The 21,514-nt window shown below is 35.7% G+C and overlaps 1 protein-coding gene across 2 annotated transcripts in view; it reads right to left on the bottom strand.

The window, feature by feature from the left end:
- LOC135195638 (brain tumor protein-like) overlaps positions 1-21,514 on the bottom strand; it is a 115,837-nt gene that overhangs the window by 44,967 nt on the left and 49,356 nt on the right. The window contains exon 1 of one of the 2 annotated variants that reach the window (XM_064221995.1): positions 6,754-7,061. The exons of the other annotated variant lie outside the window; for it this stretch is intronic. The gene's annotated coding sequence lies outside the window, so the exon portion shown is untranslated. Of the gene's footprint in view, positions 1-6,753; positions 7,062-21,514 lie in introns of those variants that run through there. 2 annotated transcript variants of the gene reach the window in all.

A 21,514-nucleotide genomic window follows, 5' to 3' on the forward strand; every position in this document is an offset into this window, starting at 1 on the left:
ATCAAAATGAATCAGGAAGGCACTTACAAACACACACACTATATATATGTGCACGGATATGGCTTGATTTTGAAGCTTTCCGTTAAAAGGTCCCAATTGGCCTAACTAGTGAATTGCGCTACATAGAATATTTTTGGCAACTGTCCTATTGCGTTGAGCGGCAACCAGGGTGAATAAGAGAACTCTGAAACTAATTCTAAAGCACCTGCCATTACCGGAAGGGTAATACATTCTGGAACCAATAGCCGAAAATGGGGGAAAGGGATTAGGGGAGAAGTATGGCCCAAAATTTTGCTATCAAGAGAAAACATGATGGTTGTCTTTGTTCTCTCCCTCAGTGGCTCAGCATGAGTCACCGTCTTCGGAGACTGACTCATTCAATCTACGTATCACTGCTAAGCTTACGCATGTTGCACACACGAATGCATGCGCTAAATTGTTGTGTTCGTTAGAGACACCTTTGAAGAGCCCCTTACCAATTCAAAAGGCTTCTCTCGACAACGTTAAACTTGTCCTCCCATCGTCACAGACGAGATCGCAACTGCTGTCAGTTGATGATGCCAATAATTTCTCAATTCATCCGTTGCATAAACGTACCAGGCTTTCACTTTTAATATCTGTGTCGGCTGACAGACTAAAATCGGTTGGATAATACCCGACAGTTAAACAAATAATACAGTCATGCGCATCACAGGCAAATCCGTTATGTACGGCATTCAAGAATTATGTATACGTCATACAACATAAAAGAATAAGTGACATCATACAAGTACAAAATGCAAACATTTTATTTAAACCTTAATCTTACGACGTAAACGCTTCGGCATATGTATAAGTCACACAAGCTACACGATAACAACACACTGTAGTGAACAGCTTCTGTCAAATCTGTAAAGTTTGATACTCCTCGTTATGCTAAAAAATCATACATTTTGACAATAGAACACGATAACAACCTGAAGCAAAACACTTTCATTTCCAAAAAGGCCTTTTCCGTTAGAAACTTCGTTAACCAAAATGAGCTATAGTACCAAACATGATTTTCTTCAACCCGACATCCTTCACCCGCCCCCGCCTCAAACCCCCCTTTCCACAAAATGATCCGCACCCTAGCCATCATACTGGTTATCTACCATTCACCAACAAAAAAAAGAACGGGTCAGGGTTATGCCACATCCACCATATATGGCTGGACCCTTGCCATCCACATACCTCCTTAAATTTCCGATAATAAAACAGAAAACCTGACACTAACACATTTCACGCTGGACGTCAACTTAAACTTTATTGACCAATACGTTTGCAAAGACATCACCCAATAGCTGGGTTTGCGTAACAACCGACGATTATTACAGAAATCAAGACGAAAGCAACAGAAATAAATTGACCAAGAATAACATCATCTACCGTAAAACATTCAGCTTTGAACGGTATGCAATGTGAGTACCAAAGAAATGGCCCTTGGTAGGTGACGGTGATGGCGACCAAGCAAGTGATGGGGAAATTTAAAAATTATGTCAGAGGCAATTCACCTTCATAACACCAACATTACCTTTCTCCCTTAAATTTATGCCAAGAGGCAATTCACCTTCATAACACCACCTTTACCTCTCCCTTAATTTGCTCTTCCAAATCTCTGAAACTCGACTCTCACCTTGAAGCCACAATTGAAGCCAAGTATTACTTGACAGATATGGTCACATCCAACATCCCTACTTTCGTAAAGCAGTCTGCTTACATAACCCTTTTGGTATTTTTAGGAAATGTTCGGTTTATACCGACCATACTCTTGTGTTATTACATCAGGACGAAAAGCTACACTCAAATGACATGTAAGCTATATCCAAATGACAATTAATGCAGTTCCAAGCTAACGTGGAATATTAAAACATATTTTAGAGCTCATAACATACTAAAATACACCACGTCTTCCAGTAAGCACAGTGATGTGCGAAGTCTTAAAACTTGCAAGTATACACTCTCCAATTCCAGTCGTGGCCTAATCTCAGTAGAGGCTTACCTTAAAAACAAACATCTTTACAAGCCATCTTCAACTAAAAGAACCTCCTACCTTTTCTCTCCACCAACTGTGGAGGTCATTTGACAAGGTTACCAGCGCTACGGATCCACCCATCCCACCTGGCTCCCTTCCCCAAAATCCCTATCTACGCATCAAAGGCGGAATTTACTCGAAGTCTATCTGACCTTCAGGTTCACTTATAAAAAGACGGATAAACATTAAAACTGTACTCGATTAAATGTATGAAGCAGTTTAAATGTACTCTACGAGTGTTAGGACGAATTTCACATGGTAACAATGTACACCCAACAACCTTCAAAAGATACCGTGCAGACTGTAAGAACGCTTTGGCTAATCTGGAGTAAGAAACTATATTTCCGCAGGATGTTAACACAGATATGAATTGGCCCTCTTGTAATACCAACCAGGCGGATTCATCCAGGCATTATCTAGCACACTGCAGCACCTTTGAAACGACTGAACGCTCCCACCCAAGATCACGATACTTTAGCAGCTTGGAGACTGTTCCCATATAACATTACTAAGGCAACATCGACCTACCCGTTGATCAAAGTAGTACCACGTAGTTTTTTTTTTATTAAATCCCCCCCCCCCCCCAACTTGAACTCTCGCTAAGCAACCTACACCAGATGCTTGGTGAATAATTGATAACCATTCAAAATTTGTTCTATAAACTGATAGGGTTTGGTCAAGTAATAATTCCTGTAGTAGTAGATAGCAGGCTCGTTTTACAATGTAACTGCTTAACGTCAGGGTTTTAAGTTTTATAGAAATCTTAGATATAATAAACAATAAAACTAGTTAATGGAAACCTAGAATAAGAATGTGCCCAAAATTAATATCACAGGTAATTACCAGAAACATTCGGCACGGTTTGATGTTCACCACTAATACATGATTAAATTGGTACTTTAATATTTTTTTATTATCATTATTCAACAAACTAAGCATAGCTACCTAAGAGCACATTACCAAGATGTCTACAGGGCACTTTCCCCAAGTACTTAAAAGAGAAGCCCATATAGGTCATCCTACCAAAGGCAGGACTAACCTCAGGAACAATGGCCAACAATTTATTTTCTCTATTCTCGTTTGCTTACCATACCACTCAATCACCATATGTATTTCTTGTTTGTTCACAACGCCATTTTAAGCCTTTGTCATCAAATAAAGATGCATGTTAAGCAAAGTACTAATTGGAATGGTTCGCGTTAACACACTACGGCTGACAGATGATTCTCAAAATAATAAGTGCAGGAATAACCAAAAAAAAAAAAAAAAAAAAGGGGGGGGGGGGAGGTTACTACCGTACGTCAACATTGTCTGACAGGACAAAAGCAACAGATCAGTACAAAAACACACCAGACTAGTCATTTAAACTGGGCCCTATAAATAGGTGTATACGTATAGGTAAAAAGATAACCTAATAGACAGGAAATGTGGGAATCCTTGGGACGTAGCAGCATACTATACACCAAGGCGAGAGTTTTCTCAAGTTCTCCAAACACTGGGCACAACTACATGACACCAAAATACTAAAGATACACAGCATGTTACAAAAGCTTAGTATGGCATAAACACATTACAGTCTGAGTTTTGAAAAGTTTAACTCCTGCACAGGTGCACATCATTTATAGGTCCATGCTCTAACAACCTATTCTGTTGGGCCTAGCCTTCAAAAGTTACAATAAATTACCATGATTATATATATATATATATATATATATATATATATATATATATATATATATATATATATATTAAAAGACCCTCAAAACTTGAACCTCCTCATGACAACCCTACTAACCTGTTAATAGATATTGGTTAAGCACCATAAGATATTCTAAATCTTTGTCGTACAAATACACCTGGTATCATGCACCTTTGCTTACAAAACCTGAAATTTACAGAGTAAGACATCAATTACCTTGTAAGGTTATAAAATCCCCTTCCGCCGATGGCGCCTGCAGAACACACGTCATAAATTCATGCATGGAAAATACTAAATTGAAATAGTTCATAGTAGCTGTCAAACCTTCAAAGCTATAACACAGAAAATTATTTAACTGACAGTGGTAAGATAAAAATATTTTCATTCCTGGTGACTCGGGGGGTCAGGTGTAATCTTACGGCTGGAACAACTGAAGGGAATAAAAACGAACACTCGAGTGCTGAAATTTATTGGCTGTATATTAAGAACAGCATCTCTAATACTGAGGCCATCCACCGTTACCTGCGGCCTTCCGAAACAATTGCTTCTCAATGACAAACCACTATTAAACTTGATATCTGCGATCTACAGCGATCTACAAGCTCGCTCTCTCTCTCTCTCTCTCTCTCTCTCCAACAGCATAAAAAGATAATCTACCGTGACTTTGCAGTTGAGACCCTTGGATGTTGGATAGCAACAATATTTTTTGACCAAGCAAAACAATCCCATACTAAAGATCAAATACCCTAGCCCATGTGCGTACTCCTGTGTTGATACCTTTAGTTAACAGGTAGTAACCAGTACATATGAAGGGAAATAAAAGAGCCAGCAGTATTGGCCACAGCAAAGTGATAACGTAGAATTTAGTAAATTAAATAGTACTAGGCAAGAAACACAAAACTAGAACCAACATGAAAAATTAATTAATGTTTATTCTAACAACTTGCTTCCATGGCAAACAGACGCTAACAACCTTCAACTCATCTTGAGCTCAACTTTTCCAAACCTTACGGGGTTAAACGGAAATATGTGTGTGTTTTGGTAAAGGTTTATGCAATGGGAATTCATGCACAGCTTTCGAGGTACGCAATAACGCGTCACAATATTAAACGTCACCTTCCTCAAATACCACGAAAAAACTTAAGAATCTAATTTCTCAGCCCTATATACCCAGAAATATTATTTCATTTAACCTTTCGTACACAAAAGGACACTGTCGATACTTTACAATATCTTGCAAATATTATATTTCGGAATCTGTGGACATCGGGCATAATAGCGTTCATTTAATTTTTAAAGAATGCATCAAACAGAACGGCAATCTTGATAAGCCGACCGACCAATATATATGTATACGCTGCCTTTTCTCGAGCATATGAAGAATAATGATGCAGGTATCTAAGCCTATTTTCAGATAACCTCTTTAACCCCAACCGTCATTAAGATCCAGTCGAGAAAGTTCTCGAGGTCTGTCACTTCAGTATCGCTTACAAATTGGTAAATAGGACTCGAATTATCTCGACAGTGATGTGAATCATTCCTTTAAACATTTTTCATTACCTCAGAAACCTTAACTAAATTGGACCAAACACAAATATAAGTATTCAATTACAAGAACACCAATGAGATCAAGTTTAATAAAAAAAAAAAAAAAAATAAGAGTAATCTCCACCTCCATTTACATTCGGCCGATTGGTGAAGTGAAAGGCACCTTTTCAAGGTCGAGTGACGAAAATCAATCTCTTAAACACGACTTACGATCCATACGTAAGAAACTACGCTTAAACTAACACATTATAAATTGTGCATATACATTTTAATATGTCAAAATAATCGCATATACATTTTAATATATCAAAATAATCAAAACATGTACTACACTCATTAACGTAGTAGGTAAAACCTAAGTTCAGACAGTTCATTAGGTAATTCTCTAATGTCATGACAAGAAATGTCTACGTGACGTTGGCTAACAATTCTCAAGTTAAAACTTGGCTACCACATATTTAAAAAATACATAACTTTAAACTCTTAACCCTCCACATTTTCGTTACCTTTAGCTTACCTGAAGCACCTTTCTCTGTCTGACCTCGAGAAGACCTGACCTAGGCCTAAGTAGTATACAGACTACCGTAAACCCTGATAATTCAATAGTAGGTAATCACGTGCGCCTTGCAATTCCTAGTCTAGTTTGATGTCGGGCACACGAAGGAATTTCCGTTCTCTCTGCAGGAGGTATAACATTTCACTCAGTGTCCGGGATGGGACTTTCAACTTTGTTATTATAAGAAAACTAAGAGGAACACTAGCGATCAAAGAGGTTTTAACGGCCTCTATATTAATGAGAAATTACTTAGGCCTAGTACGGTAAAACTCCAAAATTAATGTCTAAATTCAATAAGAGTCAACTTTATCTCGATTTACACCAAGTTCTCAACCACAACGCATGAGGACGAAGGCAGGCAAAAGTAAAATTTCACAATTGAAAAATTACGGTAAAAGTAAACAAAAACAACTAGTTTGAACTAGCGCGTGTGCAACTAAGACGGTTGGGGCAAAAGTGAATGTCTATCTATTCATGAGTGATAGCAAAAGCTTGGTGGTCTAGGCAACGTCAGAACCAAACACACTTTTCGCCAAGAACAACCAGAGTCCAAATTTTCGAATGGCGTTTTCCGGGTTAACCCATTTCCCCAAGTGATTAACAAGGCTAACTTTCACACATGTATGCCTGTCCTTGCCTAATCCACAACAAAGTAGGTTAGACAGCGGTAGCACGACCTTGGGGGACTCAACGTGCACAGCAGCAGTTTTACTTTCATTTTCACCGACCATTTCCTTCAGCCGAAGCTGCAGCAACCACAAAACGAACAGACGAAGGAGTTATCGTGACGACAAGTCCAGTGCATTCATACACTTCCATAAATGTCAAGACAGAGTACAAACAAACTTTGGCGGGAAAGAGGAGTATTAAATTCAACAGGTTCTCTCGAGAACTTACCTCCGAATGTGAAGGAAGAAGAAGAAGAGTCTGCGCATTCAAACCCTAAGATCCAACAAGATGTTTGTCGTGTCCTTTCAATTCTCTTCATATATTCATATATACTTTCAACTTCACCATCAGGAGAACCTTCTCCTCCTATTGCACCTTAAATAACATGTGTGGAATGGCTTTACGTTAGGTCGAGCTCTCACTCTCACTGGCGAGCCATGGAAGTAGTAAGTGACTAGGGCACACGGCCGGGGTAGACGGACGGCGAGCGTTTGAACGTGTATTCCGTCACAAAGTAGAAGCAACACTGATGGTTTGCCACCACCAGAAGACGCAGCAGGCGGCCGCAAAGCGGCTGCCTGCGGGAGGGGGGTTTAGTGGGGGAACGGAAGGCGGGGTCAGGACAACAGTTGCTCGTCCACTTACTTATTGCCTTACATCTCTTTTTCTTTCGTTGGAATTTTCTAAGGGGCGATTTCCATTTCATGAAACGATTTACATTTCATCAAACGAAATATGAGACACCGCGTATCAGTATAGATTTTAAAATTGTATATAATAAACATAGAACATCATCACGCATCTGCCACCACAAACAAGAGCACGCGCGCCAAATCTCTTTGTCCTACAAACCGCCAGTTTGCGAGTGAATTGTATAAAGATATTATTAAATATAGCTCTAATCTACCTTGACAGCTGTTCATAAGCAATCTTTGATGGGAAAAAATTAAGTTTACTCTGGTGATAGACGAAAAAGCACCACTAAAGGCTGTCAGTACCTGGCTTCCTTTGTCCCACCCCACCCAGAAACGTGAACACAGTCACGGGGGCGCGGTGCTGTACCTATCTAGTTGCCAACATTTGCAACGCAAATTGCATTTTTGTTCCCATTACCATGATTCATTACGGCGAATTCCAAACGATTTTTTAAATCTGGATAAGCATTTTGAGTCTTAACAGAGCAGCAAATGAAAATCCCAAACAAACGTCGGGTTTGATTAAGATATTATAATAGAAGTGCTACGCATATTCCCTCTCATCCAATAGCATCATCCTAAAAAGTAAACACTGAGATAAAGGTAAATATATGATTATAAGAGAAATATCGCTAGGGCGAGCGATGATTTTCGGTGAAATGAAATTACAAACACGATGTGTCTAATAGTAATGGTGTTGTGTCTAAGCAGACAGTTGGCGGGCTCAAGGGGAAGAGGGAAGGAAGGAGGAAGAGGGAGGATAAATGGGGGGGAGAAGGGTGGGCTCGCTGATTCATAACAATACTCATAGGTCCTTTCGCCGAACTTCCATTCCACCATCCCCACAAACCAAACCCGCACCCCGCAAATGCATTGCTTCGCCATTTCAGTACTAACATTTATTGGATTAAATCTGGCCTTTCCTCCTTTACTTAGTACATCGGAACAGTAAACTTGATGACATTAAAGAGACGAGGAGAGGACATTGGTGTATCCACTGGATAACCTGGAATCGTGTTTACGATAAACGGTTTTGCACCGCAAGCGATTCTGAATTTCCTTCATTACTATCCTTCATAATTTTGTCAACCCCTGTTGTGTGAGGGATTATTATAGTACGTATGATTCGCGGTCGCAGCTGTGAAGATTGTAATGATGTTGCTGCATTTCTGTTTAAAAAATTCACAAATGAGTTTGCAGCACGAATAAAATGTCACAAACGTTTGAATATATAGCTCTAATAATATAAGTACATGAGCTGTAGCAATATGTTAAAGGTGATCTTAACCTAAAGAAGTAAATGACAGTACTGACAGGTTAAAGAGTAAATCATACATTAAAACCTGAACCTATGTGACCGCCAAATCCTCTGTAGTACGCACAACTGCTCCCGTATAATTATGTGAGAGTGAGAGGAACGAGGAAGGAATTCTGTCTCTGGGCATTTGCGTACATTTGAATACATATATACTTCCTCAGTTGTACATATGCATAGGAGATGAATATGGATTAAGTGCGTGTGCTATAATTTACAAAGTATCTTTCATTCCCTACTTTTAGCTATTACGATATATAATGTAAGAGACTCATTTGGTTGATTTTAATAGCTCGGACAATTGCTGAAGTCCTTCGGGATGAATTCGAGAATAAGTATTATTGACCGTATTGTAGTTGATGGAATAAGCTAGCCTTGTGCCAGCATGAAAACTGTTCCTTGGGCAAGCAAGGAGGTATTTTTTTTTTTCTTTGTTTCTTTCTTTTCCTTTTTAAGCTAACGGTAAATATCCATGGCTGATATCATTCAAGCTAATCGTGATTAACTGAAGGTCATGCTAGTTACAATACACCCGTGAAGCAGAAACTAAATAGCATCTTTACTGATGTGTACGGATGTATGCTGGCAGATTGGAAAAACAGAATGTGGTAGTGAATTTTCTATATCCCTTTCTCTTCCCCGCAATACATTCGATCGTCGTCAGTCTCTCTGATCTAGTTATAAACCAAAATGCGCTATTACTGTATTCGCCCTTAATCTTCACATTTACGGCCTTTTAGAAAATTCTTGAAAGATAAAGAATAAAAAAAAATCTGTTCTTTGCATTACGCAAAATTAATCCACCAACGACGACAAATCTAGAATTCGCTACAGACGGTTATACTTTTGTGAATCTTCAGTAGTTGACATACTATTCCTTGGAGGCTTTAAAGCGAAGTCAATTAATTTTAGTTTTCTAAAAAAAGAAACTATTACACCGGCTTTGTCTGCCCGTCCTCACTTTTTCTCTGTCTACCCTCAGATCTTAAAAACTACTCAGGCTAGAGGGCTGCAAACTGGTATGTTGATCATCCACCCTCCAATCATCAAATTGCAGCCCTCTAGCTTCAGCAGTTTTTATTTTATTTAAGGTTAAAGTTAGCTATAATCGTGCTTCTGGCAACGACATAGGACAAGCCGCCAATGGGCCGTGGTTAGTTTCGTGGGCCGCAGCTCATACAACATTATACCGAGACCACCGAAAGATAGACATATTTTCGATGGCCTTAATTATACTCGGTAACAGCTGTACAGTAAACTCGATTGCGCTGAAGAAACTTCAGCGCATTTTTTACTTGTTTATTTTCTCAGAAGTATTTTATTACGTTGTGGATAATAATAATAATACTTTGCATCATCTAAGCATAAGGAAACCAAACTTTTCCTGTTTGTCAATCCTTTGTTTTTAGGATGACTGGATATACTCATTATAAAGATCATTACAGTAACCGGGAAAGCCTGCATTACAAGGAACTTGGCAAATCTTTTCAGTGCCATTGATAATTCTCTTCTGAGTAGCTCCTCTCTGTGCAGAAGTCACCTGCGGCACCTGGTGGGTTAAACCGGGACTATTGTCTAATCAAAAACCCCCACCCTCGCTCTTCTTCCTCCTCTTTATGTTTATTATCAAAATATAAACTTTTTTTTTCTACTATCTCTAATCTATGTGTTCCAGAGTTGACATACCTTTATCAGTCTTCTGCCTCCTTTCAGACAGTATTTTCTTTCTTGTAGTTACTCTCTGTAATCTAAATGCTCAAAAGTCGATAGGTCTTTATCAGTCTTTTATCAGCTGTCAGCTCTAAATCGTTTTACTTTTAACCTTCAGCGTTCTCTGTCTCTGATCTCAGATCTGTCATATGAGGGAAGAGGTGTGTTAATAGGAAGAAAAGGGATTGTAATTGCCATTCGCGGCTTAAATTAAAAAAGGAAATAGCTACAGAGCGGTCGAAAATATTGCTAAGTAAAAATCCATATTAGATATAAAACAAAAGGATGGAATTGTACCAGAACAGGAATAAAAGCGACGCTGAAAAGAAATGGAAGCGTCCAGGACTTGGAACAGAGTTAATTTTATGGGCCAAACTTTTAGTTTATCTTGAAAAAAAAGATGAAAGCCTTGACAAAAATGACCTAAAAGTTATGACAAGGAAATATACGTAAGCAAGAATGAAAGTGTAAAAATGACAGAATGTCAAAAAACTTAAAATGTTGAAAATTGCTTCTCGATTAGGTCGCCTTTCTTGATGAGTCACTTCCTCGACATTTCATGAAAGATGACTTATGACTATGAAGTCACATACAGAATAGTTACAGCACTTTATCAATTTCATACCTGTTTACAGCTACTACAGAATGATTTCTTGTTCATACAATGTTGGAATAGAAACCAGAAGCAAAGACAGACAGCAAGATCTAGGTAGTCATGACATGAAGCACAGCAAGCGCATTTTACATAAATCTACATAAATCTTATCTACATAAAGCTATAAAGTTCTGGATATGACGGAGGGCCAGAAATATCATTACACATAAGAGCATGAGTTCCAGGAAAATAAAGTTTGCAAGAAAAAGATTCCGAGTTATATTTGCATTGGATTACGTCTTGAAGCATCAGCAAGGCATTCATTCATGCTTTCTTTGAGAAATAGTATTTTATATCTCATTTTCAAAAGAAGCAGGCCCATACCCACATGGGCACATACGAGTTTTTTTCCTCTTTTTTTGTGAGTCATTGCTGCTTAAGAATAAGGATTAAAAATAACAATTTCACTCGTGAAGTACTACCTTCATTTATGAATGATTGTTAAAATACAACTCTTTTATTGACGAATATTCCATCTAAAATTAGTCTTTTACACTGGCCTCAATTTTAATGGTGCATACACACACAAACATACACACACAATGAATCGACAGGAATGAATACAAAGGAAAAAATGGAAAATGTTAGAAAAATTAAATGTTATCGATTGATCAGAAAATATTTGAAGGAAACGTGAACAAAAGTCTTAAGGAAGAAACGAAAATATTTCGGCTAGACGAATGAAGCAAGACGTGAAAGAGCAAACTGGATAAGAAAGAAAGGAATAGTTTCAGAAATTCTGACAAAAGATACTTCCGTCAAATCTTACGAATCATGATTTTAACGGAATGTTGGAAGAGGATAATGGTAGCTGGATCTATTCAGTTAAAAAATGAGTGGCATATATTCTGCTTCGAGTATTGTGTAGATATCTCTGTAGGATGTACACCAGTGAAAATGCTGTTCAGTAAGATGCCTTGCATGGAATGATTAATGATACGTGGCATTATGGTAAATGAGTGGTTGACTAGAACGTGTCTGTCATATTTGATTAAACGAAAGGCCGTCGGAGAGTGGACCAAAAGAATAATTGGCACTTTGATTAAATTACGAAAGAGAATGGAGATTTTACTGAAGCATAAACTCACGGCACTTTGAAGTGTCCATGGAAAAAAACTGACTGATGAAGTGGAAATGATGACAGAAGCATAACGAAAAGGTAAATATTGTTGGTCGAGTCAAGGGGGATTTGTATGAATCAATTATTCATTATGAAACGGTTGTGCGACTGGTTTCAGGATACAGTATAAATGATTATACTGCCATGTGTGGATATTGAGTAACCCTGGCAGAGAATAGAGAAGAAATAGGAATTTACTTACTGTAAGCCGAGTGAACATTAATCTGTTAATATACATCTGTGGTTTCCATTTTCATATAGATGATTGCGTGATGATCTGCAAATGACGTCACGCCTTGTTTATCACAGAAGTAGGTAAATCTAAAGAGTGTTTACATAAATCTACTTACTCTCTCTGCCGGATGAAACGAGGAGGGAAGAAGGCAAAATCTAACAATAATGCGAGAGAGAAGAGAAACAAATGGAGGGCCGAACGGAAGTACGAACAGAGTAGAACCGGAAATTCCGACTGACTAAATAGAAAGTGTAGAAAATTGTTAGAAGAGACCTCTGAAATGGACACAGACTACTAAGAGTAAGGTTAGGACAGTAAATGAAAGTCACTGCGATGAAATGCAGAATTTTATCATTAAGTAAAATAACAAGGAAGTGGTTGATTTTTTGTCATGTGAGTTCAGCAAATATCAAGGATTACAATAAGTCGAAGGAGGAGGTGAATTACAAGGCAAGTGAGGTATAAAAGAAAGAGGAAGTTTAATAGAAGATGTGATTTAAAAATGTCAATATGGCCTTGTGTTAGATCTAAACGAATTCATGGCTTGGTGGGCGTAGTGATATTGAAAAAACCACGAGAGCGCCGTAGAAGGAGGCGGCGAAAGACGCAGCAGACTGACATTTGATAACGACGCTACTGCGTGTGTTTATGAAGCAACTTCAGCGAAGTAAAAGTTAACTTCGCTGTGGATCTTTTTCATTCAAAGGTCAAACGATGGAGGTGACAATGAATGCCACTAAACTTTCTTTTCTGAAGTCTGACGTTACATAGTAGTGTTTACTACTGGTACACACATACATACATACATACACACACACATACACAAACACACACACACACACATATAAATATATATATATATATATATTATACTATATATATATATTTATATACACTTATATATCTATATTATATATATATATATATATATATATTTATATATGTATATTATATACATTTTTATATATATATATATTATATATATATATATATGTTATATATATATTAATATAGAATATATATATTATAATATGTGTGTGTGTGTGTGTGTATATATTAAATATATATATATATATATATATATAATACTATTATATACTATATGTATATATGTGCATTTATATATATATGTGAATATAATATATATATACATATATATATGTATATATATAGATTATATATATATATATATATATATATATATATTATATTATATAATATATATATATATATATATTATATATATGTATATATATACTATATATATATATATATATATATATATATATATATGTATACATATATGTGCGAGTAGTGTATATATATATATATATATATATATATATATATATATATATAGCAGTGCCGTTGCATTGTTAGAGAAAACCTTTGTATTTACACTTCTAACGGTTTTCAGGACACACGAGCGCTTATTATGAATATAAAACACTTGCGATTTTATATTTGTTTCCTTCTGAAAACTCCCGAGAGAGCGAGAGACGGAGAGAGAGACGATGAGGTATGACGAGAGAGAGTAGAGAGTAGCGAGAGAGAGATTGTCCGAAATTTAATCCTCTTGTTTTTCCGTAAAGAAGAAGAAACAAAACAATGGGAATAAGGTCTTAATTGACAACAGCTGTCACTTCATAGCAGAGATAATAGAACACTGGAACACAGAGGGCGGGAGTCTTCAAGGTCCGATTGTATTTATATACTTGTTCTTTATTATTTCTAAGGTCCCTCCTGTGTTCTTAATTACTGTCAGTTTATTACGTTAATTTCTATTTTTAGGGTTACGGATAGTTCCCCCAACTTTTTATTCCGCCCCTTATACTTTTCTTGTGAATTTTCGTCTATACTGAAAACCGTTACAAGTGTAAATTAAAGCGTTTCCGCTAACAATAGTATCTAAACGGTGGTGCGTCTGCAATGTGGTAGAATAAGATATGTAATATAAGCACATCCAATTGCCGCATTATATGTATGTATGTGTGGTCTATATATATATATTATATATATCTATATATATATATATATATACATATACTATATCATACATACATCATACATACATACATAGTACATACATACAATACATTACATACATACATAACATACATACATACTATAAGAGCAAAGTTACAACATTGATGGAAAATTTAAACCCTGGTGATGCTAAGTACTTTCGTCTTATTACCAAGACATGGTCAAGGCAACTTGGTAATAAGACGAAAGTACTTAGCATCTCCAGTGTTTCAATTTTCCATCGTGGCTGTAACTTTGTTCGTGTAATCTTACGTTTTTTACTTCTTCGTGATTTAAAATAAAAAATATCCGATATATACATGTATATACATTTACATATATATATTTTATCTAAATATCTATCCATATATATATATATTGAAAGATTAATGATACCAAAGAAGATTTATATGGCATTAATCGCATGAGTTAAAAAATCATTCCCATTTGCACAATCGAAAGAGATTCTGACAGTTAGTACATTTGTTTCATCATTGCAACTTTGCCCTAGTGCGTATAAAAAATTCGCTATATTATATGCTCCATAATAATGTCCTATCTCCGCTCCTCATTGCAATGGCTGGAGGACGATGACATTTTTCCACTGATCACACACACACATACACACACACGCACAAACACATAACCACACCCTCACATACATATACACACACACACACACAAACACACCCTCACACATATACTTACAAATTCACAACCACACCCCGCACCCTCACACACACACACACACACAACCACACCCTCACACACATACACATACACACACACATACACACGCCCCGTTCACTCTCCTCTTAAGAAGCCAAATATATCTAAGACAGGGCAAAGGGTTCATGTTGACTGATATAAGGGAGCTAGATGTTTATTCAGTGGTGCTTCCTCCTCCATTCCCCCACCTGAGGTACTGCCTTGAAGATAACTTCTGCTGACAACTACATAAAATACAGCTGACAATTATTATCATCATCATTATTATTATTATTATTATTATTATTATTATTATTATTATTATTATTATTATTATTAGGTGACATAAGGATTACGGATGATGTTTTAGAAAGCTACAAGCATAAAATGTTATTCTCGTGGTTGACTCGAAATCGCAAGTTGAAAAGCGTTTTCTTTTTCTTTAATTTCTTTTAATAAATAGCAATTTGCAATTCATCTGCTTTGCATAGTAATTTCAATTGCACCACGGACTTGTGGTGAAAGAGATTATTCTAATTTTTTTTTCTCTTTTTTTGTAATTCTGAAAATTTTGTCTTCTCCTGTCGTGGAAAAATGAGACGTTTGCTATTTCTGGATTTTTATGATTAGGTTAAAACAAGAACAAGTATCAAATGCGCCGAAGTTTCTTCGGCGCAATTGAGTTTTCTGTACAGCGTATAATGCTGTATAAACTCTCAGCCGCAGTCCATGAAACCTTCAACTACGCCCGTTGTGGCCTGTGTTGTTAGCACCTATTAAGGCCCATACGCACGATCATGGCTAAATTTAATCTTGAATAAAATCAAAATTAACGAGGCTAGACGGCAGCAATTTAGAGCGTTTGATGATTGGAGGGTGGGTGATGAACATAACAATTTGCAGCGCTCTAACCACAATAGTTTCTGAGAGTTGAGGGTGGATGGAGAGACAAGCCGGACGGAGAGACAGAAAAGCCATCTAAATATATTATTATATATATATATATATATATATATATATATATATATATATCTATATTATATATTCAGTTGTATTCCACATAGGAAAATGAAAAAAAGGTATATCTCAGAAAATGCCTAAGAAGATTACCAGTTACTTATATATATATATATATATATATATATATATATATATATATATCCTAATATATATTATACATATAACATATACATACATACATACCATACATCGAGCTACAAAATGTCCTTTAACATTCAATTCGCTTCGCCCTATCTCGGAATTAATATATTTTCATATATGTTAACCGAAGGGGATTTTTTTTTTTTCTTTTTTTCATGATTTCGTCTTCTCGTGGGTTCGAAACCAGTGCCCAGCGGACTGAGGAGAAACCAGGGTTGCCAAGAAGACTCACAGAATTGAAAATTCCAAATATCTTTTTTTTTCGTATAACTCAACAAATCTTCAAAAAACACACACCCCACCACACACACACCACACACATCACACTATAGGATGGTCTCAAAATTTCAGAAATTCCAGTTTTTAGTTTCCCCTGTAAAAAAAAGAAATATATATATATATATATATATATATATATATATATATATATTTCTTTATATATATATATATATATATATATATATATTTATTATATAATATATATAATTATTTTCTTTTTTTTACAGGAAACTAAAACTGGAATTTCTGAAATTTTGAGACCATCCTATAGTGTGATGTGTGTGTGTGTGTGTGTGTGTGTGTTTTTGAAGATGTTGATTATACGAAAAAAGATATTTGGAATTTCAATTCTGTGAGTTCTCTGGAACCCTGGTTTCTCCTCAGTCCGCTGGGCACTGGTTCGAACCCACAACGAAGACGAAATCATGAAAAAAAAAGAAAAAAAAAAAAATCAAAAAAAAAAATCCCCTTCGGTTAACATATATGAAATATATTAATTCCGAGATAGGGCGAAGCGAATTGAATGTTAAAGGACATTTTTGTAGCTCGATGTATGTATGTATGTATATGTATATGTGTATGTATATATATATATATATATATATACATATATGTATATATATATATATATATATATATATATGGAATTTTGTCACGTCTATTTTATAGCAGCAACTGGCCGGATACAAGAGTCCAAATGATGGAATGCGTCCTTGATTAAACAGACGCAGGTAATGAACATCTCACAGGAGATAGGATTCAGATTGTCATCGACTAGTTTTCATTCAACCAACGCTTGAGAAGATTAAAGGAAGATTATCAGCAGGAGTGACCAAATTGGCTTACCTGTGGATGGACCTCTTGCGTATAATCCACCTTTTCTGTAACTTTTTCTCATTTCATCTTACCTGGTTTTTGGTGTTTTTATGGGCTCCTTTTATTAATATATATATGTATTATATATATATATATATATATATATATATATATATATATATATATATATATATATAAATATATATAATATATATTTTAGAGAGAATAAGTTGTATTCCACGTGTCACATATCTTGTAAGTAAAGAAGTTCCCACAATGGGATTATGAAAGAGAGAGAGAGAGAGAGAGAGATGTGCATATATGCGTGCGTTTGTAAAAAAAATCCAAAAGTACAGGAGAAGTGATGAACATTGTTTAGAAAAAGAAAAAGTAAAAAAACAAAAAAGGAAGTCTACAGCTTATTCTGCAAATCGTTAAATGATGTGCCAGGGCATGGATGCTTGTGTTTACAAAAAATAAGTCTGCATAAAGAACACAAGCAGGTGTGAGGCACTGACATTAAGGTATGCGGGCGGAGGAATTCATAGCTATAGAAATCTAGGAAATGAAGACTGACTACAGAACGAACGATGTAAAGTTTAAGTAGATCAAAGGAACACACACACACACACACACACACACACACACACACACACACACACACATATATATATTATATATATATATATATATATACATATATATGCTTAAAAATCACAGTAGATGCACGTGACTTCATTAAACAAGCGTGTACCACAGGAAAATGATAAGTCAGAAATCCAAGCGCTTTTGTCTGACTATCATTTTACTGTGGTATTCGCTTATAAACGTGTGTATGTATGTATATATATATATATATATAATATATATATATATATTATATATGTGTGTGTGTGTGTGTGTGTGGGTGTGTGCGTGTGGGGTGTGTGTGTATGATTATAAAGGTTAGAAATGTCGAACTATGACTAATACTGAAAGCAGGAGAATAACATCTAAAGATTGCAACAGGAGCGACTACGGTAACATCAATCAAAGACTCGTACCATTTCCGAAGTGAACGTATCCAGGCAACCGACTTGGGTACGACAAATGATGTTCGGTAGAGTTTTGGCAGCGAAGGACACCCGAAAATCTCCCTTTAAAAGAACACGAAATTGATCGTAAAGATTTTGGGGAGGGAGGGAGGGAAGGAGGGTTACCATTAAGATTTGAAATACGGAGTATCTATGAGAGGTAATACAAAAAATGGCGACTGTATTTAATGGACGTGATCGATACTTCCCCAGCAAAGAGACTCGCTGTAAAGAGAGATTCGAAAACCTTTCATTAAATCGTCGAGTGACCCGTGATTTTTAAAATGAAACGCTTCCACTTTATACAAAACCTGGAATTTGTAGTGTCGCATGAATAATTTTATAGCCGTGTGACGTGGAAAAGTTTTCGAGACCCGGTTTTTATATCAGCTCGAACCCTTTGGCGAAAATTTTTCATGCAGTGGCAGGTTTCAATATTGGAATACTTTGTATGTATACATATTTTTATATATATAAACACACAGACACACGCATGCACGCACACATACACACACACAATACACACAATACACACACATAATATATAGTATTTATATTTTATATATATAAAATTATAATTAATTAATATATAAAATATTTGTGTAATGTTGTGTGTGTGTGTGTGTGTATATATATATAAAAATATTAAAATATAATATATACATATATATATGTATATATAATAATACGATATATATATATATATTAATACTATATATTATATACACACACATATATCTATCTATATAAATATACATGAGTGGTTGTGTAAATCATGTATTACATATCCGTGTGTGTGTGTGTGTGTGTGTTGTACTGGAGCTTCATGTTATATTACAGTTATGATTGATGATCAAACTGAAAGTTGCTGATAAAAAAAATATAATGGCGGGACTATTGATAACGATTTGGTATGTTAGAGCCTCCATTGTACCTGCTAATTAGAAATACACTAATAACCTTGCGAATTTAAGGATCTTATATATTTTTCAAGAAATGTACATACTGATAACACTGCAGTAAATGTTTGGTCTTTGTAAGCATTTATTTAAAAAAATCACGGATACTGTGAAGACAAAAGACTGACAAGAGACGGTTTCAGATTTGTTTATATTTAAACACAAATGATGGGAAACGAATTAAGCCCTGTTGAGAGAGAGAGAGAGAGAGAGAGAGAGAGAGAGAGAGAGAGAGAGAGAGAGAGAGAGAGAGAGAAGGAAGTTTGGAAAACAGCATACGAAATGCCTCTTGTATAAAATTAAGCACGTCTCCTGTGCTTTACGATAAACTTTTTCGTTACTTTAATATATCTTTAGACACTTGGACAATGAAATTTTGAAGTTAATTTCGTGGGTTCCAATGGATGTTGCTCTTATGGCGAAATTATATATATATATATATATATATATATATATATATATATATATATATATATATATATATATATATAAAGGCTGCTCTGTCAGTCGTAATACTAAAATAAAAGAGGAAATACAGATTTTTTTCCATTTCTATTGCGTTCGAAAAATGCAAGATATGACTGTTTCTTTAGTTGTATATATATATATATATATATATATATATATATATATATATATATATATATATAAACACGTTCAGTTCTTTTCACAGTTTCCCCTTTTCAACCGTGTTTCTGACTTCCCACAGTCAGCTAACTGCCTGCTGCTGCGTACACTAAGAAATGTCTGGCAACATCCTTCCAGCAGTTTTCGTTCACCGAACAATGATTTATTCTTTTCATATACGAATGGAAACGAGTTTTTCGAACGTTAGAAAACCATTATTAGTCATGCAGACATTATGTTATAAAAGAATAGGAAGGGTAGAATTAATTTCAAGAAAATTGTACGAAGCATTTGGAAGAATTCACAATTGATGGCTGAGAAAAAATAACGCTGGAAACTAAAATTTAAAAAAAAAATTAAGCATGATCATCGACTTGATATCTAATCGTTGTTTTCTAAATCATACAAGGAAATAGATTTGTTTTTAAAATATATATATTCCATAATGGTTTCCGTAAACACATCAAACAAAAGAATTAGTTTCCATGGTCTCGCATTTTACTTATGACGTCACAATTGGCGGGAAAATTCAACTGACTCGGGCGCAAACAGAAAGGCCATCGCACAGCACCTCATCCCTAAGGCCATCGATCATCAACTATCATGAAAGGTGATGTTTCGATAAGCAGCATTGTTTTGTAGCTTAACATCAACAAAACAATCGTTAAGTTGTTGGATATGAAGATAAAGAGAAAGGAAGTAAAAATACGTTGGGTAGTACACGACCTTGTTGCGTTAGGCCTACTGTTCTCCAAGATCACCCGGATCATTGATGTGTCTCGCTTAAACTCCCAAACAAATGGTATTGCGATTAAGAGAGATAATAGGCTTCTAGCTGATACACAAACCACTCACAAACAAAATGCTTGAGAGAGAGAGAGAGTCTGTTTGATGAATTGTCTTCCTACCTTAGACCTAATTTAGGAAATTTTCTTTATTTCACATTACTGAATACTCGCATACATGGTTATTCTGCATTAATCGTTGATTTGACCTAAAGAACCCGAATGAATAAGGGCAAATGAGTTACAAATTATGCGAAGAATAATAAATTCACTATGTCAGTCATGAAATGTTTTATTCATAACTCAATACAAACAACATTTGACGTAATTCCCAATTGCAGTGTTATAAAAGCTCTTGGTGTACTTCCTTAGACTTACGTTTATAAAGGGTACAGAAAATAAATACTTATAATTACACATGCTGATGGCCTTGGGAGTAAAATAGTAACATCCTTTAAGCATAAAGTTGATGCGATAACTCCATGAAAACGCTTGTAAGAAGATTGGTGCCACTTAGATGCAAGTTCTAGTTAGGTATAACCGAAGGCTCTTACCTTGAACTTTTCTAATGAACAATACAATGAACGGTGGTTACTCTTTTCGAGATTCATACCATGGATGCAGTGCATTTGTTTCAAAGGAAGTATCCACAAAATAATTCTTAAATGAACATTCGCTTACACAAATAAGACATAGATTATGTGCATTTCACTTAAAGAGGAAACAATCCCCTTTCCGTTATTGGATTAAGGTAGCTACTTATGCTGTTTCGTGCTTCAGCAATCCCTAGTGATCACTGCCTTACTATGACATTTTCCCCTGCCCA

This window comes from Macrobrachium nipponense, chromosome 16, assembly GCF_015104395.2.
Source record: "Macrobrachium nipponense isolate FS-2020 chromosome 16, ASM1510439v2, whole genome shotgun sequence".
NCBI classification, from domain to species: Eukaryota; Metazoa; Arthropoda; class Malacostraca; order Decapoda; family Palaemonidae; genus Macrobrachium; species Macrobrachium nipponense.